The 23,958-nt window shown below is 33.7% G+C and overlaps 2 pseudogenes; one reads left to right on the forward strand and one right to left on the reverse strand.

The window, feature by feature from the left end:
- Nucleotides 1–1,041, reverse strand: LOC132947200 (uncharacterized; annotated as a pseudogene).
- A 12,790-nt stretch (nucleotides 1,042–13,831) lies between these two features.
- Nucleotides 13,832–15,627, forward strand: LOC132947212 (SCAN domain-containing protein 3-like; annotated as a pseudogene).
- The last annotated feature ends 8,331 nt before the right edge of the window (nucleotides 15,628–23,958 follow it).

Genomic DNA, 23,958 nt, shown 5'->3' on the forward strand with positions numbered 1-23,958 from the left:
CTAGGAACTATCTTCATTTTCTGATGCAAGTCCATCCCTAATAGGTAAATTTCTATCAAATCGAGAATCAACCATTTCTGGCAATAAACAGTGATAGTAGAAGTTAGTTAATTGTTGTAACATTTTTTCTGACCAAAAATTGTCGTCTCTTTTAATTTTTTCATGCAGCATACCTCGAGGTGTCCAAATACAAAAATAACAAAATTGTCTCTTTGAAATATGAAGTTGACCTTGTACTTGGTAATAAAATGTATCCGTACGTTTCAATCGAAGCTGCCCATTCACAATTTCACAACTTGTAATTTTTTTTCTTGTTATACCTTCTTCAGGAGTTAGGTCTTTAGAAGTTATTGGACACTTGATTTCAACCAGTGAATCTCCATCAATCAGACCATCTGGAGAAGCAGCTAAAAACGGCAAATCTTAATCAATAATTAATCCCGACGGTACAATAGTTTTATTTAAAATTCCAGATAATGCACATTTTGCGTTTTCTTCGTTTTGTGTTCCATATTTTGTTGCATTATTTCCACTAAATGAACCGTACAAAATATTCGAAACAGTTTTAGCTCGTGATGTTTTAACTCTAAGTTTGCATATTTTACCGAAATAAGAAGCAGTTAATCTTTTTTTCCTGTGCAGATGCCACTCTGTGCATTCATTTTGTCGCCGTGTGTCTAAAATCAAAATTAATATTATGAAATAATTTTATTTTAAATATATTTTATTTAAAAAAATATGTAAGGTTTAATCATGAATCATATACCTTTTTCAATTTGCTCTATTTGTTCTCCGGTAAGTTTCAAACGAGATAAAAAAATATCTTTTTTAATTTCATATTCTTCTTTAGACATATCTGGAGAAGTAGTTAAATCCGCTGTAGCTCCATAATGTTCATCTGGTCCATGTACTGTTTTATTATAGACAGGAGGATGAAAGAGTCGTCGTTTACTTCTGGATTCACTTTTTAAAATAGATTTTGATATGTACTTTTTAGTAAATATTCCAGGACTACGCTTAGAAATTTTTTTATGTAATGAGTACAAACGTCTAGGGCCTTCATTGTAGGATGTCACCGCGGCATTACATCGTAAACTATATGATCCACGCATTGAAAAATTTACCCGTTTACCGCCAATAAATTTTGCCAAAATGGAGTTATACGACTCTGCTGCATTATTATTAACTTTATACAATAAACTTTCTGCGTGAAATAAAATGAGACTTTTAGCTGCCACTAATTCATCCCAAATCCCTAAAGACTTCATTTCTGGTACTACATTTATTTCACCATCTTTTGTCCCGTTGCAAAAATAAACTCTACAGTTTGTATGCTCACCAAAAACATGACTATGGCCATTTATTAAATCTTTTTTTAAATTCAACAATTTTTCTTCAAACGAGATGTCTTTTTGATTTTTCCAATACTTCACAGCTTCAGTAATTGCATACCTCAGACGCAAAACTCTGTCTTTTATTGTTTGTCTAATATTACCAGGAATATTCACGCCTCTATTTGTTCTTCTTTTTGTAGCAATGTCTTTTAATTTGTTTACGTAATTACGTAAAATATTATTCGAACATTCAATTTTTTTTATAACAAAATCACTTCCATAGGGTTTGGCCAAATGCAGTTTATTCATGACACTACTGTCACCATCACCTATAATAACATTAATTGAAATGTACATTTAACTATGCATTATATATATATTATAAAATTTACGTATTATACTGAATACAATTAAAAAATGACGTGAAACGAATTTATATATAAAAATTATATTTCTATCTCATATATAAGAAAAAGAAGCATAGCTTTAAAATCCCCTATTGGTTATATATAATACGTATATAATTACGTTTCAAGTTTTCTCTATAGCTATTCGAAGGAAAACTTATGGAAAACTTAGTATTGAATTTTTTAACCTTAGATTATTTTGACTAGTTATGCTGTACAGTGTACACAGACACAAAACATTCAAAACACACCAACACAAAAAAACACAAATCATTGTAAAATCAATACATTCATCACTTCGTTCAAAATCAAATATAAATTAAATTTTATTACATAAATGTTATTCATTTCATCAAAATATTATAGTTTTTTGCATGAAATTTTCACTGGTTGTTTATATTTGCATTTTCTATACACGATAAAAATTTGAAAATAATATGATTCTTTTTGAACTGTTTACGGATATTGTCAGTTTTCAATTTTTTTAGTTTTTTTTTCTATAAATATCAATAAAATTTTATTTGTTGGGTAAAAAAGCGTGAAAATTTAATATAAGGACCCTTATATATTGTTACAATAGCAGTTGAAAAATATAGAAAATATATATGCATAATTTTTTTTTATAAGCATTTAAAGTTCAAATTTTGCCAAAATTTGTCAAATTTAAAATGTAATAATTATTTTGTAGTTAAAAATTTATAAAATGTTCAAATTTTGTAGCTAAGGATTAAAAATTTAAAACAAGGTTCCACGTAAATAGGTTATATATAAATTACTTTATTCACAATAATATCATCAAATATATACTTGGTAATATCATAGACTGACTGACTGTTTTCGCTCAGAATCGTTTTTCTTATACAATGATATTATATCATTGAATTCAAATTTAACACCATCCATTACAGTGACCCACTTGTCACCTACTGTACTGCAGAGCGACATCCACTTACCCACCTTTTTAACATAATATTTAAATAAATTTAAAACGATTTCCGTCCCTGGTAAAGATATCTGATATTTTTCGTGAAATGAACGTATAAAGAAAAATTCATAATTTATGAAACTTGGACTATAGATAATAAACTATGTGTAGAGTGTGAACTCCAACATGTTGGTGCAAATACATTTTTAATTATTGTATCTAAAAAAGTACTTTTAGAAAACATATAGTATATTATAATATATATCTTAATAATATTACCTATGAGACGTGAATATATCAAATTATGCATATCAAGACTTTTTTTGAAACCATCGACAATGATATCTGCTTCCATAGCAGTGGATGGAAAGTTCCAATTTTTAAAACACATGTGTTCTTTAGGTTCTGTGTTGTTTTTATAAGCTCGTTGACATACACAGCAGTACTTATTCCTTACGCCAATAAACATAATTTTTCGTGTTTTAGCTCCAACAATACAAGCCTAAAAATTAAATTAACTGATATATTTATATTCTACAAAATATAAAATTATTATTGAGTCTAATCAATTGAAACTTACAACTCCAGAAAGAGCATTGTACTTGGTTTTGTATGATCGTTTAGACCAAGCGCCATCTGCAATCACAGCAATCATTGGTCTACCTTCAGCATCGACATCATTATTTTCAATAGCAATTTTCGCTTCTTCTTTGCCAGCTAATTCCATGTCTTCCCATGATAATTCATTCATATATGTGGAAATATCGTTATGAAGTAACTGATATTTACTATTTGACATAACAGGCATGTTAGTTATAGCTCCTAATTCTTCAAGTTGTGCATGCCTAAAATTAAACATTAAATTATCATTATACCATAATTAGTTGAAAATGTATGTTATAAAGTGGCATAGTTAACGAAAAAAATTGGAATATAAAAATATAATATAAAATTCTTCATTTAAAAATAAGGCCACTGATGTAAAAAAAGACGATTTAACCTTACCCTTGTCCTATATTTACAGCAGCTGTCACCATTGCAATATTAGTGTTAAATTTAGTACATGGTGCTTCAGAATGTATAACTTCTTTTTGGTGACAAAAATTGCAGGTAAAATAAAATGAACTTATAAAGCCATTTCTTACTTCATGACTAAAAGTTAAATTATTGAAAGTACAATCAAATGGAGAATGATTAATTGATTTTATAGATTTAAATATGTGATTTATGTCCACAATCCGCCTTCCTTCAAGATTAATTTCATCTGCTTTGTCTTCGTCATTACTATTTTCCATCGCCAAAGGTAAAGCCAGATCTTCCATAGTGTCATCAGAATTTATGACTCTAAAAAAAAAGCGGGCAAGTGGATTTTTTGAAAATTTGATAGTGTATTGAGATTGCAAATATAAAAATTTTGTCAAAATTTCATGTATCTACGATTATTGTTTTTTGTTTTATACCAAAAAGAAAACTCGATTTTTCCAAAAATGTGCGTTGCGTAAAAATTCCCGTATTTTTCTCGATTTTTTGTTTGTTTTTCCCGCCGCGTTTAAAAACTTTTGGACATTTTTTAATTTTGACCACCCCAAAGTATCAACTACATTAATTTTCCTATCAGAAAAGTTGCTGGTCGAGAAAATCGGAGCACTTTTACTGCCCCAAAACGTGATAACAGACACAAACAAAATAAAAAAACACACATCATTGTAAAATCAATACATTGTAAATTAATATGAATATTATTATATATTTATATAAAAACACTTCCCTAGTGGCTAAATTATTGTATACTTACACACGAACATCACGATTCAATATTACATTTTCATTATTTTCAATTCGATCAATTTCTTTTTTCTACAAAATAAAAATAAATATTATCTGTATTATAGGTAATATTATTTTGAAATTGTTTTTTTTTTGGTAAATATTTAACCATTATTTTGGAGTAACGACCTCATAACTAAAACCGATTTCATGAAAATGTAACGGCCCTTTTTCCAGTTTTTACTAAATTTTTCGGTAGTTTAAGCTTATAGCTATTCTATTCAGAATTATGAAAAAGTATTTATATAAAGTACTATGCAAACAAAATTCTTTACCAGAAACATATGTGTCTATACGTACTGATCTAAGCACTTTTTCGAGGAGACAAATATTAAAAAAATTAACATTTTTGTAAAACTACTTATATAGCTTCTTAGCTTCACTCAAAATCTATAAGGATATGAATTATGATACCTAGTAAACTATAACGTTTTTATATTTTAGAGAATTTATTAAAAACTTCAATTTTATAAAAATAATGTATTAGGTACTTTAATTTTATGTACATTTATTTTTAGTATAAGTTATAATTTTGTTAAACAAATTAACACTTACCTTTTTTTGGTTAAATTCAGCTATATTCCCCTTTCTCTTGGGAGCCTTGCTAGGAAAATAACTCTGTTTTTTACCTTTTCGCCAACCACTTTTACTATTCATTTTTCAAATGTAAAAAAACAATACAAAAAGAAACGTTTATGACACGGAACACAAGCACAATTTAAATGAACACGTTTAGAAACACACGTGCGTGTTTTGTAATTTGGAAATGAATTGGAACACAGAATAAAATATTTTATTATCCATTTCAAAATTGTAATACAATTTACGAGACAGAAAAGTGTAACACTATCGTTATACGTTTTATACATATATTATGTATGTATAGATTTACTGATTTCCTAGTAAATAAAATTATATTATCGGTATTTATCATTAGCTATCTATAAATCTAATCGCTAATGTGTTTATAAATAATATTCGTCCGACGCCAGTGGAGTCGCGCCGCGTCTAGCATTCCCGCACTCGCATGCACATGTCAATATAATAAAATACGGCCGTGTACTAATTTACTTTTTGAACAGAAATATGCTTCCGCTGTGACAAGATTGTGAGATTTTGGTTGGTCCGATTTTTATTCTGTAAAAACATCAAGGTTGCTTGACATCTTTTCCAGGTCTTGACCGAGGGATTTTCCGAAATATGAATTTATGTCTTTGGTATGATGAAAACAAAATGTCCAAATTTATAATTTTTTTAATTGTGGATATCCAAGGCAAAAATTTACATTTCGAAAAAAGCCTCGATCAAGATCTAGAAAAGATGTCAGGAAATCTTGAGATTTGTACAGAATAAAAATCGGACCAACCGAAATCTCACAATCTTGTCACAGCCAGAGGTCTAAAAGCGATAATTTTTCAACCGGCTAGAACCACCTTAAGAATATTATCTTAAATGTAATAATAAACAATTGAATGATATTTGTGGCTAAATTCTCATACAAACGAGGTGTTACGTATTCTTGTTGTTTATTTTTCACGTCCAAATCGGCAGAATACAAAAAAGTGGTGTGACACATCGATTTGCATATTAGCACTCTGTAAGATAAACGGTGGTGGTATTTGTGTCTTGTAATTTAACCTAGGTATTTTATTTTACCTTATGTCATTTAATCTGATTAATAATTATAACACTGCAGTTTTTATACTGTCAACTAAATAATTATGATGAAATTTAAGTTGTATTAGATAAAATTATGGTAACTTTTATATTTATTAAGTCATAACTCGTAAGACATAATAGAAACTAACCATTTGTATGTTTATACTAAAATAGTAATTCCAGTTTTTGGTACAATAACATAACATTACATTCCTAGGTACCTAATTATTTTGACTATCGATATTAATATTTTTTTAACATTTATTGGTTTATATACAATCTGTAATGGTATTTACAATAAGCATATGTCCGAAAAAATATTTATACACAAGACATGGAAACGTGAAGAAAGAAGTCACCCAGCAGTAACACATCGATATAGATAAACATTTTATTTTGTACTTATTATTAATGTAATATTGTACTTTTATCGTTAATAATGAAGTGACCTACTTGATACATTAAAAAACATTAAGTATTTTGATTATAACTCAGTCCATTACTATTGGCACTGATCAAAACATTTTCAATTTCTTTTTAAGTTATAAAGGTTAGTTATTAATAATATATTACACTAACGTTGAATTTGCAGATGTGGTTTTCATTGTGGGTTAGTACTTATGAGTTTGATTAATTTATTTAACTAATGTCGCAGTTCTGCGATAGCAGTCAACCGGTGCGCACGCGTTCTCCTGTGCGCCTCCAATGTGTTTACTGTTCTTCTTACCTACCTCAAATTTCACGAATTTGCTTACGGGTTGTAATGTTATTCAACTTCCTTCGGTTTTGTGCGATTTTTTAAGTTATCTTATTCACTTGCTTCGTTACAAACATACAACACAAATAAATATTTCGCAAACCGCCAGGTGCGTGTATACGCGTTATACCGTATACGTCGTTTCTTATCAAGTGCCGCCGCGGCGGCCTTGTAGTAATTGTAATTACTATTATATTAATAAATACGCTATCGCTGTGCAGTACTTCGATTCTACCGTGATTAAACTAATCACAGTTCTACCTGAAAATGGCAAATCATAATAATAAACCTTCTTCCTCGTCCACAAACGCAAATAAAAACATTGGATCTCATTCAAACAAAAATACAAACAAAACTAACAGTTCTTCAGACGGCGAGTGAAAAACTCAGCAAAAATCAAAAAGAATCCACTCGGACTCCTCAGTATCTGATAATCCTACATCACCCAAACCCCAACAAATACGTAAAAAATTATTTTCTACAACAAATCGATTTGAAGTTCTCAAATGTTAACACAGACGAAAACTTGGACGACAATCTTATCGATTTAGAACCGCCGATTATACCGGATACAATCAAAACCACCTCCTCCTATATTCGTCAAAGGAGTTGAAGACTCCCCCGAACTTTGCCTGACCTTAATCGAACTTATTGGTGTCGATAACTTTATTTGTAAGTCTACGTCCGATTGTTTAAAAATCCAAACGACGAACCCTGTTGCATACAGAGCATTAGTGCGCTTTCTTAGAGATGAAAAAGCTGAGTTCCATACGTACCAGCTCAAGGAAGACAAGCCTTTACGAGTCGTTATTCGTAACCTCCACCCAACCTCACCATTAAATCTAATCAAAGAAGATTTAACTGTTCGCCTATTCGAGGTAAGACAAGTAACTAATGTCCTCCATAAGGTAACAAAAAACCCCCTCCCCCTCTTCTTCGTTGATCTAGAGCCTACTACTATTGCAAACGAAATCTTCAAACTTACATCGCTTTTGCACACCAAAATCAAAATAGAAGAACCGTATAAATCAAAAACTATTAGCCAATGCTTCAATTGCCAACAATATGGCCACACTAGAGCATATTGTGGCTATAAATCCAGATGTGTCCGCTGTGGTGACGAGCACCAGTCTACTGATTTCCCAAACTCACGTGATCATCCTCCAAAATGTGCACATTGTTCAGAAAACCATCCAGCCAACTACAAGGGCTGTGCAATTTATAAAGAGATTCAACGCAAGAAAAGACGCAGCCCAACAAGCAATTTTATACACGATAACCTTAGATCTAAACCTTTAAATGTACAAGGTAGCCTTCCTGATCATACTTTACCTAGTCAACCACCACCTCTAACAAAAACATATGCTCAGGCTACGCACAACACCCACACCAATAATAGTATACCAACTGCTCCAGAAACCAATGCTCCTGACATAAATAAAACGTTGTCATCGTTTCTTGATGAATTTAAATCTCTCATCCATCCTATGTTATCTCTTCTCACAAAATTAATCTCCAGCTTAATAGATAAAAACAATGCCTAATTCTAACAATAAAAATTCTGTCACTGACAACTCACTCTTAATACTTCAATTCAATGCAAATGGACTTAAAAATCACGCCCTTGAACTAGAAACTGTTTTAAATAACAAGCGCATCGATATTGCGCTCATAACTGAAACTCACTTCACTAAATATTCTTATGTTCGTATCCCTGGGTATACTTTAATCAAAACTAATCATCCAGATAACACCGCACATGGGGGCGTTGCTATATTTGTAAAATCCACACTTGCTTTTCATCCTTTACCAAACTTTTGTCAAGATTTTCTTTAATCCTGTGCTATCAGTCTTATTGTAAATAATACTTCACTCACTGTCGCAGCAATATACTCTCCTCCAAAACACAATGTCACTAACACTCAATTCACGGAGTACTTTAACACAATTAAAAATAACTTTATTATAGGCGGCGACTACAATGCCAAACATCAGTCTTGGGGTTGCCGTGTGAATAATCCGCGTGGTCTTACATTATATAATTTTATAAACACTAAAGGATTTAAAGTATTAGCTCCACCTGGACCAACGTATTGGCATCCTCCTCCTCAAAAAATCCAGATATATTTATTTATTTAACGCCAAGCGGCAATTTATAGATACATTGTACGATTAGTAGATTAACATGAAGTGATAATAATGAAATAAAATACATGGAAAATATAGTTATAATTATAGACTTAAGTTTAAACTTATACTAAACAGCGTTCAGCTAGAAGAGTACATGCTAAGGTAAAATAAACTAAAGACAAAAACATTCAGTAGAGATAACAGTAATATAGTCAGCCAAAGATCAGGAGCTATTAAGTAGGCGGAGCATTCTATCTAATGGATTATTAGAGGAGTAGTTAGTACGGTGAGAGGAGACAAGGTATAAAGAGTAATTTCTAGTGAAATGCACAGGAACGTGGAAAGAGATTGAGGACAGAAGGTTAGGGGCATCTATTGAGCCGTTGAGGAGGGAGGTGATGAATGAGAGGTCAGCATCGACACGACGAGATGCGAGAGTATGGATATTTAAGGAAGTTCTAACTGGTAGGTAATCATGGGGTGGGTGACTAATATTGAGTATAAAGGCGGCGTAGGAAAGGAAGCGGTTTTGGACACGCTCTAAACGTAATTGGTCCTTGGCTAGATATGGGTACCATACAACTGAGCCATATTCTAAGACAGAGCGGACAAGGGAAAAATAAAGGGAGCGAAGACAAGTAGCGGACGTGAAAAGGCTAGTGTTGCGCTTTAAGAACCCCAGAGTTTTTAACGCTCTACCAATCGTAACATCAATATGGTGTTCAAAGGAAAGAGAAGGAGTGAGATAGAACCCAAGATCTTTGACAGTGGATACACGTTTGAGAGTAGAGCCATTAAGGGAATAAGGATGTATTATGCAAGTACGTTTTCTATGAAAAGACATAACATGACACTTGTTGAGGTTGAGCGTTAGGCCAATACGCTGGGCCCAGAGAGAGAAAGTATTGAGATCTGATTGAAGTTGAAGACTGTCAGACGGAGATGTAATTTTTGAGAAAAATTTAATATCGTCGGCAAACAGAAGAACTTTAGAGGATGAAATGTACCTGTTAATTGAGTTAACGAAAAGGATGAACAGAAGAGGACTGAGATGCCCTCCTTGGGGGACCCCAGAGGGAGTAATAAATAATTCAGAGTCAACGCCGTGAACTCTTACGAATTGCTTTCTATGACTTAAATAAGATTGGAGCCATGAGAGTAAAGGATTACCGATACCAAGTGAATCCAATTCAGAGATAAGGCGGCTATGAATGACAGTGTCGAAGGCTTTATTAAAGTCCGTGAACACAGCATCAACTTGACAATCAGATTCAAAGCTTTTTAAAATATATGATGTGAAAGATAGGCTGCAAGTGACAGTAGATTTCCCACTACGGTAACCATGCTGCTCATCCATTAGAATATGGTTAAGACTTCTTTTGATTGAGGAGTAGACGATGGACTCAAATAGTTTAGAAATGTGTGGTAGGATGGAAATAGGTCTGTAATTAGAAACGAGCGAGGGAACTCCAGATTTAAAAACAGGGGTGACAGAACATGTTTTCCAAGCAGCTGGAAAGATACCCTCATCAAGAGATAGCCTAAAGAGTAGGAATTAAGGATAAACAATAGAATCTTGACAATTAAAAAGTAAACGTGCTGAAATCCCGTCAGGGCCATTAGAATTGGTGTTTTTTAAAGAGTTGAGTGCAAGTTGTACATCGTTGAGGGAGAAGTGACAATTAGAAGGAAGTTCATATGGAATAGTATTAATATTAGAAATATTGACGGGTGGAGAAATAGAGTTGTTATACATAGAATAAAAGTACTTAGAGAATAGGTTAGCCGAACCAAGAGGAGTATCAACCTTATCATTGTTCCAAAATAGTGTGGCGGGTATAGTGTTTTTCTGGTTTAGATTTTTAATAGATTTCCAGAATAGTGAGGGATTGCGATTGAACGAGTTTTCGGTATTTTTTATATAAGACTGGTAGTCTATTTTAGATTGGCGCTTGCATTTAGCACGAAGTTCGGAAAAAGCTGAGTAGTCATAGGGGGACCTCGAGCACTTATAGAGTGCGTGAGCTCGCTTTTTCTCCAAAATAAGATTTTTGAGAGAGGGAGTAGTTCACGCAGGGAATTTTGGCAATTTAAATATTTTTGTGGGAACAAACAGATCGATAGCATGAAGTAGGGCTTCATTAAAAACAGAGGCTGCATCTTCGATTGTGTACTGTGAAAATGTTAACTCCCAATTAAAGGAGTTAATAAATTGCGTTATGGCAGGGTAGTTTGCAGCCTTAAAATCTTTATAAGTATGAGTATTAACTACTGATTTGTCAGATTGTGAAGGAAGGACCACGTGAAGAGGTGGGTGGTAAGGATCAGGAATAACCAAATATTCCGTTGCTAAATTGACTGTAATTCTATTGCAGTTGGAAAAGACAAGATCTAAGATACTGCTATGATTATTGCGAAAGAAATTATGCTGGAAAAAATTAAGGTAAGAAAAAGAATCAATAATAGTTGTGGTAATTATACTGGGATCATTAGTCCCGATTAATCCTAATTCATCAGAAGACCAGTTGATATTAGGGAGATTGTAATCACCACATATGACTAGGGAATTTGGTTTATAAGAGGAAATGATGTGTTCAACAGAAGTGGTATGGGATTCAACTACAGAAAGGGGGGATCGAGGGGGTAAGTATACACCTCCTACCAATAAGTGGCCAGAGTTTAGGGACAATAATACAAATACTTGTTCAACATTAGTTACGGTTAGTGAAATAGGTTGAAAGGAACGGGTATCCTTGATAGCAATTAGAACTCCGCCACCTCGGGTAGAAGTGCTGTTATTATGGTTTCTATCAAGTCTTATTACTTGAAAGCCAGCGAAACCAAGTTCGCTGTCACTTATGTCAGGAGTCAGCCAGGTTTCTGTGAGGATAATGATATCATAAAAGTGAAACATGGGGAAAGAACATCTGAAGCTAACTAATTTTGTTCTTAGACCACGAACATTTTGATAGAATATTTTAAGGTTACAATTAAGGGCATTATCACAAAAGTTATTATTACAAATATTAGAAAAATTATTAGGTTTACAAAATGAGGCTTTAAGGTTAGTGAAGTCTAGCAAGAAAGAATCTAGAGTTATTTCAGCAGTGTAGCAGCGTGAGCAATTTGAAGAACGAAGTTTAATGTTATACATACAATTGCAGAGTGGATCAGTTAAACAGGAGTAGTAGCATGAGTCATTTTTTACAGTTTTGTTGAGGCGACGGAGTGCTTGCCTAGGCAGCGAACAGTCGAGTACTGTTAGTTTTTTGATTGGGTAAAGGCCGAGTTCGATGTTTGATGGCGTCTGTCCTGGGATGATCTGCGGGCCGGTACAATATAGGGGAGTCCATCTCTGTATTTGATTACTAAGTCAGAATCACCGTTCTTTTTACGATTTTCCAAATCAGTGTATACGCGACGAATTGCTTTACGCTCACTGGGAGTGCGATCACGAGTAACCGAAATGGGATGGCGCATATTGTCAGTATGAGAAGATCTGATATTAGTATTATAGTCTGAGACAAGTTTCTGGGATATTTCTTTGGACTGGAAGAAAACCTTGAGTGGTCGGGGACCTCGATCACTGGGTTTACCTAGCCTTATTGCTTAAAAGTCTGATGGTAATTCGGGAAAGTACGGTTTGATAGCCTCGGTTATTTTTAGGACGTCATTAGAGACTCTATCTTCTAATACAGAAGAAGAAGATTCTTGAGCACCACGAATAATGACATTTCGAGAACAGCGCTCACGTTCTGTGATCTCATGGAAAATGCTAGGAAAGGTGTCAGCCGAGGAGATAAGACGACTACTGTTTGCAGATTCAAGATCTTGGACTCGATTGCTGAGACTAGAGATGATTTTTTGGAGTTTGTCGTTCTCAGATTTTAATTCAACAACCTGAGAGGAAAGACGACCTAAGTTTTCATTGAGCTCAGAAAATTGAGCATTTTGAGATTCACACAAGCGTTTGCATTGGGCCAGGGTTTCTTTTTGTGTTTTTTGATGTTCAGCCATAGTGTTGTTAAAAACAACAAGGGTCAGCAGATCGGAAGAAGAAGAGGCTGGTTTAGAAGACTTGCCAGACATTACAGAAGCAATATTGCCAGCAGTGGTTGATCGGGTGGAGATCCTTGAGGGTGAGCTCTGATTCATTTAAATGAATACGCCTTGTATATTAGATATCTTTGTGTCCAAAATCCCAAATAATTTATATTGCACCACTAAAAATATCCTTGATTTGAATTCAGATCACTCCTCTGTTCTTCTAACCCTAAATACAACTCCTACTAAAAAAGAAACACCACAACTTTTTAATAAATTTACAAATCACCTTCAATTTCATGATTTTGTAAATGCAGAAATTCAATTAAATATTAAACTAAAAACACCCGAAGACATAGATTTAGCGGTAAATAATCTAACTAATACAGCGGTTCCCAACCTGGGGGGCGTATACACATAGCTGGGGAGGCGCAAGCAGTCATCACAAAGTATATTTATCAAATTTTATTATATTTAAAATGAAGAGAAAAAATGAAAAATTAATAAAGACTGGTTATCGTTATAGAATATAGATTATAGAATATAGGGTCGTTAAAGTTGATAAAGTAATCGATAAAGATTACAAGTGTTTAGCCACATCGTCCGTAAATTAATCAGTACGATAAGAAAAAGCCAGGGGAAAAAACTATTAGATTAGTTTAGACTCGATTTATTTTTATTTTGCAGTTGCTCAGTGCACGTCAGTGTCGTGGTACGTAGTCGTCGCGAGTGCACGTATATCAAAGTAATGGCTTCTCCGAAAATAAGAACGTATATCGATGATTATGTCAAATTTGGTTTTACGTTCATTGAAAAAGATGGTGTCCAAAAGCCTCAGTGTGTTATTTGTCACGTTGTATTAAGTAACGATGCCCTCCGACCTAGTCGACTAGAACGACATTTAACCACAGCTCATCCGATGCTAAAAGGAAAACCTAAAGAGTTTTTTGTTGCTAAAAAAAATTCTTTAAGTAAAATGAAAATTGACCATACCGGTGAGTTTCAACAGAATAATGAAAAAATTGTTGAAGCTTCATATCACATCGCCTTCATGGTGGCTCAGCAAAAGAAACCCCATACCTTGGGTGAAACATTAATTAAACCTAGCATACTTAAAGCTGTTGAAATAGTACTTGGCGAAGAAAGCAAAAGGAAAATAGCTTAATTATCTCTTTCAGATAATACAGTGAAACGACGTATAGATAAATTAGCAGTGGACATTAAAAATCAGTTGATTCATAAATTAAAACATTCCGTATTCTTTGCAATCCAGTGTGATGAATCAACTGATGTGGCCAATTGTTGCCAGCTATTAGTTTACTGCCGTTTTATAAATGAACAGTCCATCGCAGAAGAACTTCTATTTTCCCAGGCTTTAAATTCCACCTCAAAAGGCAGTGACGTTTTGTCTGCCATTGACATATTTTTTGATCAGAATGGTTTGTCTTGGAAAAATGTTGTAGGTGTCTGTACAGACGGTGCACCTGCAATGCTAGGGTCAAGATCGGGTTTTGTAAGCCTAGCAAAAAATAAAAACCCGTCAATAATTGGTTCTCATTGTGTAATACACCGACAAGCTTTAGCTGCAAAAACGCTGCCATCTGAACTTAAAAATGTACTTGAAGTATGTATAAAAGTTGTTAACACCATCAAAAGCAGTGCACTTAACTCACGTCTTTTTAAGATTCTTTGTTCAGAGCTGTCCGCGGAACATTCTGTTTTATTATTCCATACAGAGGTTCGTTGGTTATCCAAAGGGAATATGTTTGAACGTTAGTACGAATTAAAATGTGAAGTTGAAATTATGCTTTTACAATTAGGAAAAGACAATCTTCGTGAGAATTTTACCGATGAAAACTTCACATTCTACTTTGCGTACCTAGTAGATATTTTTGAAACTATTAATAACCTAAATCTCAAATTACAAAGGAGGAATACGAATATTATAACCGCCAAAGATTCTATAAACTCTTTCTAGAAAAGATACAGCTGTGGAAACGCCGAGTAAACAAAGAGACTCCTAATTTTTCGTCTCTCCGTCGATTGAACGAACTTATCTCTGATGAGGAAAAATCTATTTGTCTTGCTGGATTGAAAAGTATAGTGATTGAACATCTTGACTGTTTGACTGATGAATTCATGCGATATTTTCCGGATTTTTCTAACGAAAGTTGGAAATATACGCTAACAAGTTGTCCATTCATTGCTAACGTAGACACATTGCCGGATACATTTCAAGAACAGGCAATCGAGCTGAAGAACGATTCACGCGCAAAAATTGATTTTAACAGTGGCAGCTCTTTGGAAGAGTTTTGGGTAAAATACCAACCCATTTATCCTGAAATTTCAAATGAAGCCTTACAAGTCCTTGTACAATTTTCATCGACTTATTTATGTGAATCTGGGTTCTCCAGCTTGGCCATTATAAAAACCAAACATAGAAATCGCTTGGATGTCGAATCTGACTTGAGGTGTTCTTTATCAAACATCGAGCCGAACTTTAAAAAATTGTCCAAAGAAAAGTGTTGTCAGCCTTCACATTAAATGTTAATTTGATGATACATTCTATTATTTATATTTTTTACTAATTTAATTAATTACTCACGTCAATTTATAATTTCATTATAATACTATATTATTTACAATTATTTATATTTTATAATTACTATCATCAATAAAAAAGTAGTCTTTCTAAATATTATATAGTTTATTTGTAAAATGTAAAGTAAACAAAAAAATTATAATTTTTTCAATTTATATGTGGGGGGGGGGGGGTGCGAAATTTTTGAAAATCTACAAAGGGGGCGTAGAATAAATAAGGTTGGGAACCACTGAACTAATATCATTCAAAGAGCTACCTGGTCGGCTACAAACACAAATCCACCCCCTGCTATCCTAGACTCGCTTCCGATGTATATGTTACGGACAAAGTGGGGTAGTCGGGCATTGTGCAACAATAGCCGGGCATTGTGCACAGTGCCCATCAGTTTCGGGTAAAGTATTCAGTTAGTAATAATTGTTTACTATGACCGGTCATTCTATAACAATGTCTGGGCAATTTGGATTGCCCGACATTCTTTTGGTCAATGTAAAAATTTACTGTATAATATATGTCGGTACCGCGGAGACGACCTAAGGACGATACCGCGTCGTCTCGTAATTAAGATATTATATACCTAACTCACAATGACAAAATATAACGATTATTAACAATACAAAGATAAAATATAAATATGATAGAAAAATAACAGACGACGCGTATGAGTGTATGTGTGGCAGGTGTGTGATAGGTGCACGCCTCATATCACTGATGATCGATCAGACTCTGGGTGCAAACACTTCTTTAGTTATCTTATCGACCACCTATCTTTATTATTACTCTGTTATAATTTGGAAAGTTTTGGTTATGATGTGGGTTATGATGGTATATGTCTAAAATTATTTGAGCAATACTCCAGTACTGTAGATATACTGTGTAGTGTGTTCAGTGTTCAGTGTTGTTCAGTGACGTTTTTAATATTGTATTAATTTTTTTTCCCAAATTTTACCATGAAAACCGAATTTAATAGACGTTTAAAGTTATTATACAGTGAAAAAAATGCCAATAGTACATTTTTAAGTAAAATAAAATATATGAACTTATAAATAAAATTAAAGAAATAAAAACAAAAACCACGGCTAAACAGGTACAGAATATAAAGCTTTAAAAAAATATGATGTTATGATGGTAGGTGAAGTTGAAAAATTGGTGGTGCCAATATTGCCTACTTCTAATTCAATTAAATATTATGTTTAGAATGATATATGAAATAAATTTGAAATATAAAAATATTACTAGGGAAATTATAATGTTAAATCTAAATTTGTGTATAACATGTCAAAAAAAAGGAAGTACTATAAAAAAAGGTTTAGTTGTACGACCAATCCTCTCCTCAGAAATGAATTCGCGTTGCCAGGTCGACTTGATCGACATGCAAGCTCAGCCCGATAAAAACTTTAAATTTATTTTGGTCTATCAAGATCACTTAACTAAATTTGTTTTACTGCGTCCATTAACCCATAAACGCGCGGAAAATATTGCTTGCGTTCTTTTGGACATTTTTACTACATTTGGTGCACCTTCAATACTTCATAGCGACAACGGTCGAGAATTTGTTAATACGATTATTAGCGACTTATGTAATATGTGGCCTGAACTTAAAATAGTTCACGGAAAACCACGACATTCCCGAAGCCAAGGTTCCGTCGAAAGAGCAAATCAAGACATTGAAAATATGATGGCTACTTGGCTCCAGGACAATAATACGAGAAGATGGAGTGAGGGGCTGAAATTTATTCAATTCATGAAAAACCGATGTTTACATCATGTGATTAAATGTTCACCATACGAGGCTATGTTTGGTACAAAAGCTAAAGTTGGACTACCCACTTCATCACTTCCAAAAAATATTTCATCTATATTGAAGACAGAAGAAGACTTAGAAGAAGCTTTAAAAAAAAGTACGTATACTTATAATATTATAATAAATTTTACTATTAAATGGATGTATTAAATTTAAAGGAATTTTGGCTGTCCTACGTATAAATAATATTTCGATAAATATAATATGTAGGTATTAACAATTAAAAAAATATATTTTTAGCTGTCGTATGCCCGATTGGTGATGAACATGTCAATATTAATGATGAAGTGCACGAAGTTCAAGACAAAAGTATGTCATATTTATTCATCTAAAACATTTTATTAATATTTTTTAGCGGTGACGAATGATGACATTTCCGAAGGTGATGATGATGATAATGAAAGTGATGGAAGTGATATAGAATTAACAACTGTAGATAATACGAAAATTGCAAAAGACAAATGTATACTATGTATACTAATGTATACATGTATACTAATATTCATCTAATAAATAATAATAAATAAATAAATTTAATATTTATTATTATATTGTATTAAATTTATTTAATTGTATTGTTTTGAACATGGTAGCATACATTGCCCTTCAAGGATTCGGTCATTGTACACAATGTCCGAGCAATGTGTTTTATTTTCACTTTAACCACTAAAATTGGGCATTGTACACAATGTCCGGGCACTGTGCACAATGCCCAACTACCTCACCTTGTCCGTAACAAAAATATACGTACAAAAATTTCTGAAAAGCGAAGAGCTAGAGCCCTCTATCAACTTACTCGTCTTCCTTCCCACCGTCTAAATTATAACCATTTATCCAATTCCCTGAAAACAATTCTTGTCAAATTTAAATCTACAACCTTGCAAAACCATCTATCTAATCTTTCTCCAAAGGAAGGTACTCTTTGGAAAACAACAAAACAAATACTACGTTATAAAGCACCAAACCTCCCAATCAAAAAATTTGATGGCAGTTTAGCGTGCTCGGACACTGAAAAGGCTGATCTTTTTAAGCTTCATCTATTTAACACATTCCAGCCACACTCTAATATAAGTGATGTTGTGCATTTGAATACGGTCGATGAGTTTCTTAATTCTCCACTTCTCGTCTCTTTACCAGTCAAACCATTCACTCCAAACGATATTAAATATACCATTCAAAAAAGCTCTCTGAATAAATCACCTGGCTTCGATCTTATAACTGCTGAAGTAGCTAGAAGTCTCCCAAAAAGAGCCATCGTCCACATCTCACACATAATATACAATGCAATTCTTAGACTTTCGTATTTTCCACTACTCTGGAAATTTTCAACTATAATATTAGTCCCTAAACCAAATAAACCTCCTGATCTTCCATCATCCTATCGTCCAATTAGTCTCTTACCATTCTTTGCTAAAATACTAGAAAGGTTAATTTTAAAACAAATACTACCCATTATTATGGAAAATAATGTACTACCTGATACCCAATTCGGATTTCATGCTTCTCATTCGACTATACACCAAGTACACAGATTAGTTGACGCTATTTCCTATGCACTGGAACAAAAATTATATTGTACGTGTGTGTTTTTAGACATCTCTCAAGCATTTGACAGAGTCTGGCATGATGGCCTACTGTATAAGCTTAAAAAATTCCTTCCACCTGCTTACTATCTAATTATAAAATCGTACCTCATAGAACGTCATTTTCAAATTCGCTACGGTTCTGCTTTCCCCGATATAGCAGTTATAAACGCTGGTGTTCCACAAGGTGGCATATTATCCCCTATCCTTTATAACATTTATGCTTCAGACCAACCAACCACTCCTTTTACGTCAGTAGCCGACTATGCAGATGACAAAGCGATAATTTCTATCAACAACGATCCCCTCACTGCCTCTTCAAACCTACAAAATCATCTTGCCTACATGGAAAACTGGTTTACCATATGGTGTTTCAAAGTAAATCAAAGTAAATCTACCCCCACCACCTTCACCCTCAGACAGGCTCCGTGTCCAAATGTTTCTCTATATGACACACCCATTCCTACCTCTCCTACTGTAAAATACCTTGGTCTAACACTAGATCAAAGACTTACTTGGCCCCACCATATAAGAACCAAAAGACTGGCTCTAAATAATCGCCTACGCATGTTAAAAACGGTATTATGCAATAATAAATATACCTCCACGTCCACCAAACTTCTTATATATAAAAGTCTACTCAAACCAATGTGGACGTACGGTCTGCAGTTATGGGGTAGTGCAAAAAAAAACAAACGTCAACAAAATTCAAGCATTCCAAAACATTGCCCTAAGGAAACTAACAAATGCACCTCCCTACGTCTCCAATTTTCCCCTTCATTCAGACCTAAAACTAAAAACAATAACAGAGGAATTCAAATGTTTCTATAAAAGATTCTACAACCACCTAAGCACTCATCCGAATCCACTCATAAAAAATTGGCCTCCGCTACTATACCAGGTAATCCCCCAAGGCGCCTAAAGCGCAAGTGGTGTCGTGATTTGTTATAGTAATAAAATAAAAAAAAAGTAAATAATTAAGAATTCACAGAAAGTGTCATCAATGGGTGGCTCCTTTCATCATATTATTTTTCCTGTCATAATACCCTTACCATATATTCTTATTGTATTAGTGATACAGATTGTATATTACTTGTAAAAATAAAAAAAAAACTAATGTCGCCAATTGTTTGCATTATAATAAATTTATTATAATTTAATTTAATCCAAATTTTGAAAATAGAATATAATTTCAACAAATTCGTCATTTGGTCACCCCAGTAAGTACGCTTTACTAATGACCTCGTTCATTTCAGAACCCGGGTGTTTATCCATACAATTTATTTAATTGGCATATTATAACAACAAATATTTTCAATAACTCTTATAATATTCATCATGTCAAAATAATTTATTATTATTTTTTTTTTTTAATTTTTATTCATACAACCCGTTACGCATCAAAACAATAAGTCATTGGCGTAGCCAGGATTTTTTTTGGGGGGGGTCGGGCTAATCAACTTTTACACTTTTACACATTAAATACGTACTAGCACTGAAAAGTGTTAATACTTTTAATACATTTTTAAATATTTTAAATACAATTTAAGACTTTTTAAGCGACTATCATAGACCATTAAAATAATCTTTAAATTTTCTTAACATTTCGGGTGGAGGGGGGGTGCAGCCCCTCCTATGGCTATGCCTTTACAATAAGTAACATATATTATGACAGTAAAAACGACAGGAATTACGGATTATTGAAGAAGATTATCTACAATCGACCAGGAGGAACTACGACTTTATTTATTATTATAAATAATATATTTTTGCAGAACATAAATTAATTTTGAATTTTAAACTTTGGCGCCACTGTTGAATTGGAAAATAAATAAATCATCTAGTTATTATTTTTACCGCTTAAGAGCACAAGTATAAATATTCTATATTCCGTAATATGACGGTCCGGAACATTACGGTTCTACTTTCCGTACTTCTACGGTCCGAGGCTTTAGATTTATTTTCCGTAATTTGACGGTCCGTAAAAATACGGTTTGTCACTTTCCGTTATGTGACGGTCCATGATGTTACGTTTCGTACATTTATATTTGTTGAAATATACAATTAATATTAGTATTCAAACCATGTAAACACACGTGCGTGTACAATGTCGTTTTCTAATAGATACTTATGCAGCTACGATATAGCTGTGTAACACCTTTACTATCGCTTTCTATATTATATACGGATACGGGATGGCCTCGATTGTTAATATAAATAGGGCCTTTGATGTATGTAATAATCACTTGCACAGACGCCGTCATACCGAGTGTACGCGGTGTGTGCGTATAGTCACAGTTTAATTGTCCAGTTGTACGTTATTATATATTATACTTATACATAATCATATTGTCGTGTTATTACTTATTATATTAATGCTAACATCATTAGTCCGTCAAGCTCCACTTTCAACAGGTTATGGGCCCAGGACAATAGCCCAGGACATTAGCCCAGGACAATAGCCCAGGACAATAGCCCAGGACATTAGCCCAGTCAATAACCAAGACATACAGTCTAGTGGATTCGTGATCGAAGTATTTTTATATCTGTATTAACGCAGAAAACTACAACCAGTCGGAGATATCCTGGATTTCGGAAAACGGCGGAACAGTGTACATAGGTAAAGTTTTGTTATAAATTGTTATACAGGAAAGTATACGGGAAATCATCGGTCATGGAAGACACGGTGAAGATAACAAAATTATGTGCGGAAAACTGGTCGTTATGGAAGTTCCAGATGAAGGTCATTTTAAATGCCTTGGAAGTAGGTGAGATAGTTTCAGGTGAATGGACGAAACCAAGTCTACCTATAAAGAAGTCGGCAGGAGAAACCGACGAGGATGCCAAAGCACGTTGGCAAAGGCAGGCAAACGCTTGGCAAAAAGCGGACGGTAAATGTCAGAAAATAATAGTTACCTCAGTGGACGATGGTCCATTACAATATTTGATTAACTGTGAGACTGCATTGGAAATGTGGGAGAAACTGCTGAGTATTTACGAGCAGAAGTCTGAGGCAAGTATACATTTGCTTCAACAACAATTTTTCAGTTATTCAAAGGAGTTGACAGATGACTTGTCGACGCATATTTCTAAATTGGTCAATTTAGGAAGGAAACTGAGAGTAGCGGGTGAACCAGTTACGGATAACATGGTTATGACAAAAATACTAATGACATTACCAAAAGAATATAATCATTTTTACAGTGCTTGGGATTCAGTCCCAACGGGAAGTAAAAATATAAATAATTTAACTAGTCGGTTGTTGATTGAAGAATCACGGGTTATCCAGATCAAAGGTGAAGTTGGTGAACAAGAGAAATCGAGTGCATTTCCAGCCAAATTTCAAAACAGATCCGATGGAAAAAACGGCAGTTATGGTAAAGGTAAAAAGCAATTTACTAATAAAAGTAATGTTAAATGTTATTACTGTGGTAAAATTGGTCATTATAAAAGAAACTGTAAGAATTTTCTAAGTAGTATGAAAGGTGGGAAAACCGGTACTACAGGTACAAATTTAAATGCATTTGTAAGCGAGTCAAGGATAAATGAAACTACAACAGATACGTGGGTTTTAGACTCAGGCGCGTCGGATCATATGAGCGCGAACCTAGAATGGTTTACAAGTTATGAACCATTGAAATATACACAACAGGTAACAATAGGTGACGGAACAAATCTGTACGCAACAGGAAAAGGTAATATTAATATATTATCATACGTGAACGGTAATTGGAATAAAAATTACTTGGCAAATGTATTGCACGTGCCGGGATTAAAATTTAATTTATTCTCGTGCGGGTCAGCGTTGGACAAAGGTTTAGAACTAACGTCAGACAATAAAACGTGTGTGTTCAAAAGAAATGGGATTCCTGTATGCATAGGCACAAGATGCGGTAGGTTGTTTGAATTACAGATCAAAGTCGAAACACCGTCGAAAGCTGAATGTTATGCGAACATTGCAGTAGAAAGACGATTAGAAGTATGGCATAAGCGTTTAGCTCACCAGAATATTCAATACGTGAGGAATTGTTTAGCAAAACATAATATTGATTATTCAACCAAGGACGATCAATTTGTATGCAGCGACTGCATAATCGGGAAACAACACCGTCAATCGTTCAGTAAAAGTGAGACCGAATATTTTAACGTCGGCGATTTAATACATGCAGATTTATGTGGACCGATGCAGAGGGACTCTATCGGTATGTCAAAATATTTTTTATTATTTAGAGATGACTACTCACGTTACAGAACGGTATATTTTATTAAAAATAAATATGAAGTAAAAAATATTATGGAAACATTTATAAAAAGTGTTAAAACAGAAACAGGATCTAAGGTCAAAATATTAAGGACTGATAATGGGTTAGAATTTGTAAACAAGGATATTACAGGTATTCTACAGAAATATGGCATACGACACCAAACTACGGTAGCATATACGCCGGAACAGAACGGGAAAGTCGAGCGTGATAACAGAACAATCGTAGAAGCTGCCAGGACAATGATATGTGCGAAAAATCTTGACGAATCATTATGGGCAGAAGCTGTGAACACAGCCGTTTATACACTTAATCTAACCGGGACGAGTTCACAGAATGGTAAGCCACCTTACGAGTTATATTATAAAGTCGTGCCAGATATTAAACATTTACGAGTTGTTGGTACTGCGGTATATACACACATACCAAAGCAAAAACGTCAGAAATGGGATCCAAAAAGTGAAAAAGGAATATTTGTTGGCTATTCGAACAGCACGAAAGGTTATCGTGTATGGTATTCGAAAACAAATAAAATATCCGTGTGCAGAGACATTATATTCGAAGACGAATGTAATAATTATGAAAATGTAATTGCTGACACAATAGAGTTTACAGACACTCAAATTA

The sequence above is a fragment of the Metopolophium dirhodum genome, chromosome 1 (assembly GCF_019925205.1).
Source record: "Metopolophium dirhodum isolate CAU chromosome 1, ASM1992520v1, whole genome shotgun sequence".
NCBI lineage: Eukaryota > Metazoa > Arthropoda > Insecta > Hemiptera > Aphididae > Metopolophium > Metopolophium dirhodum.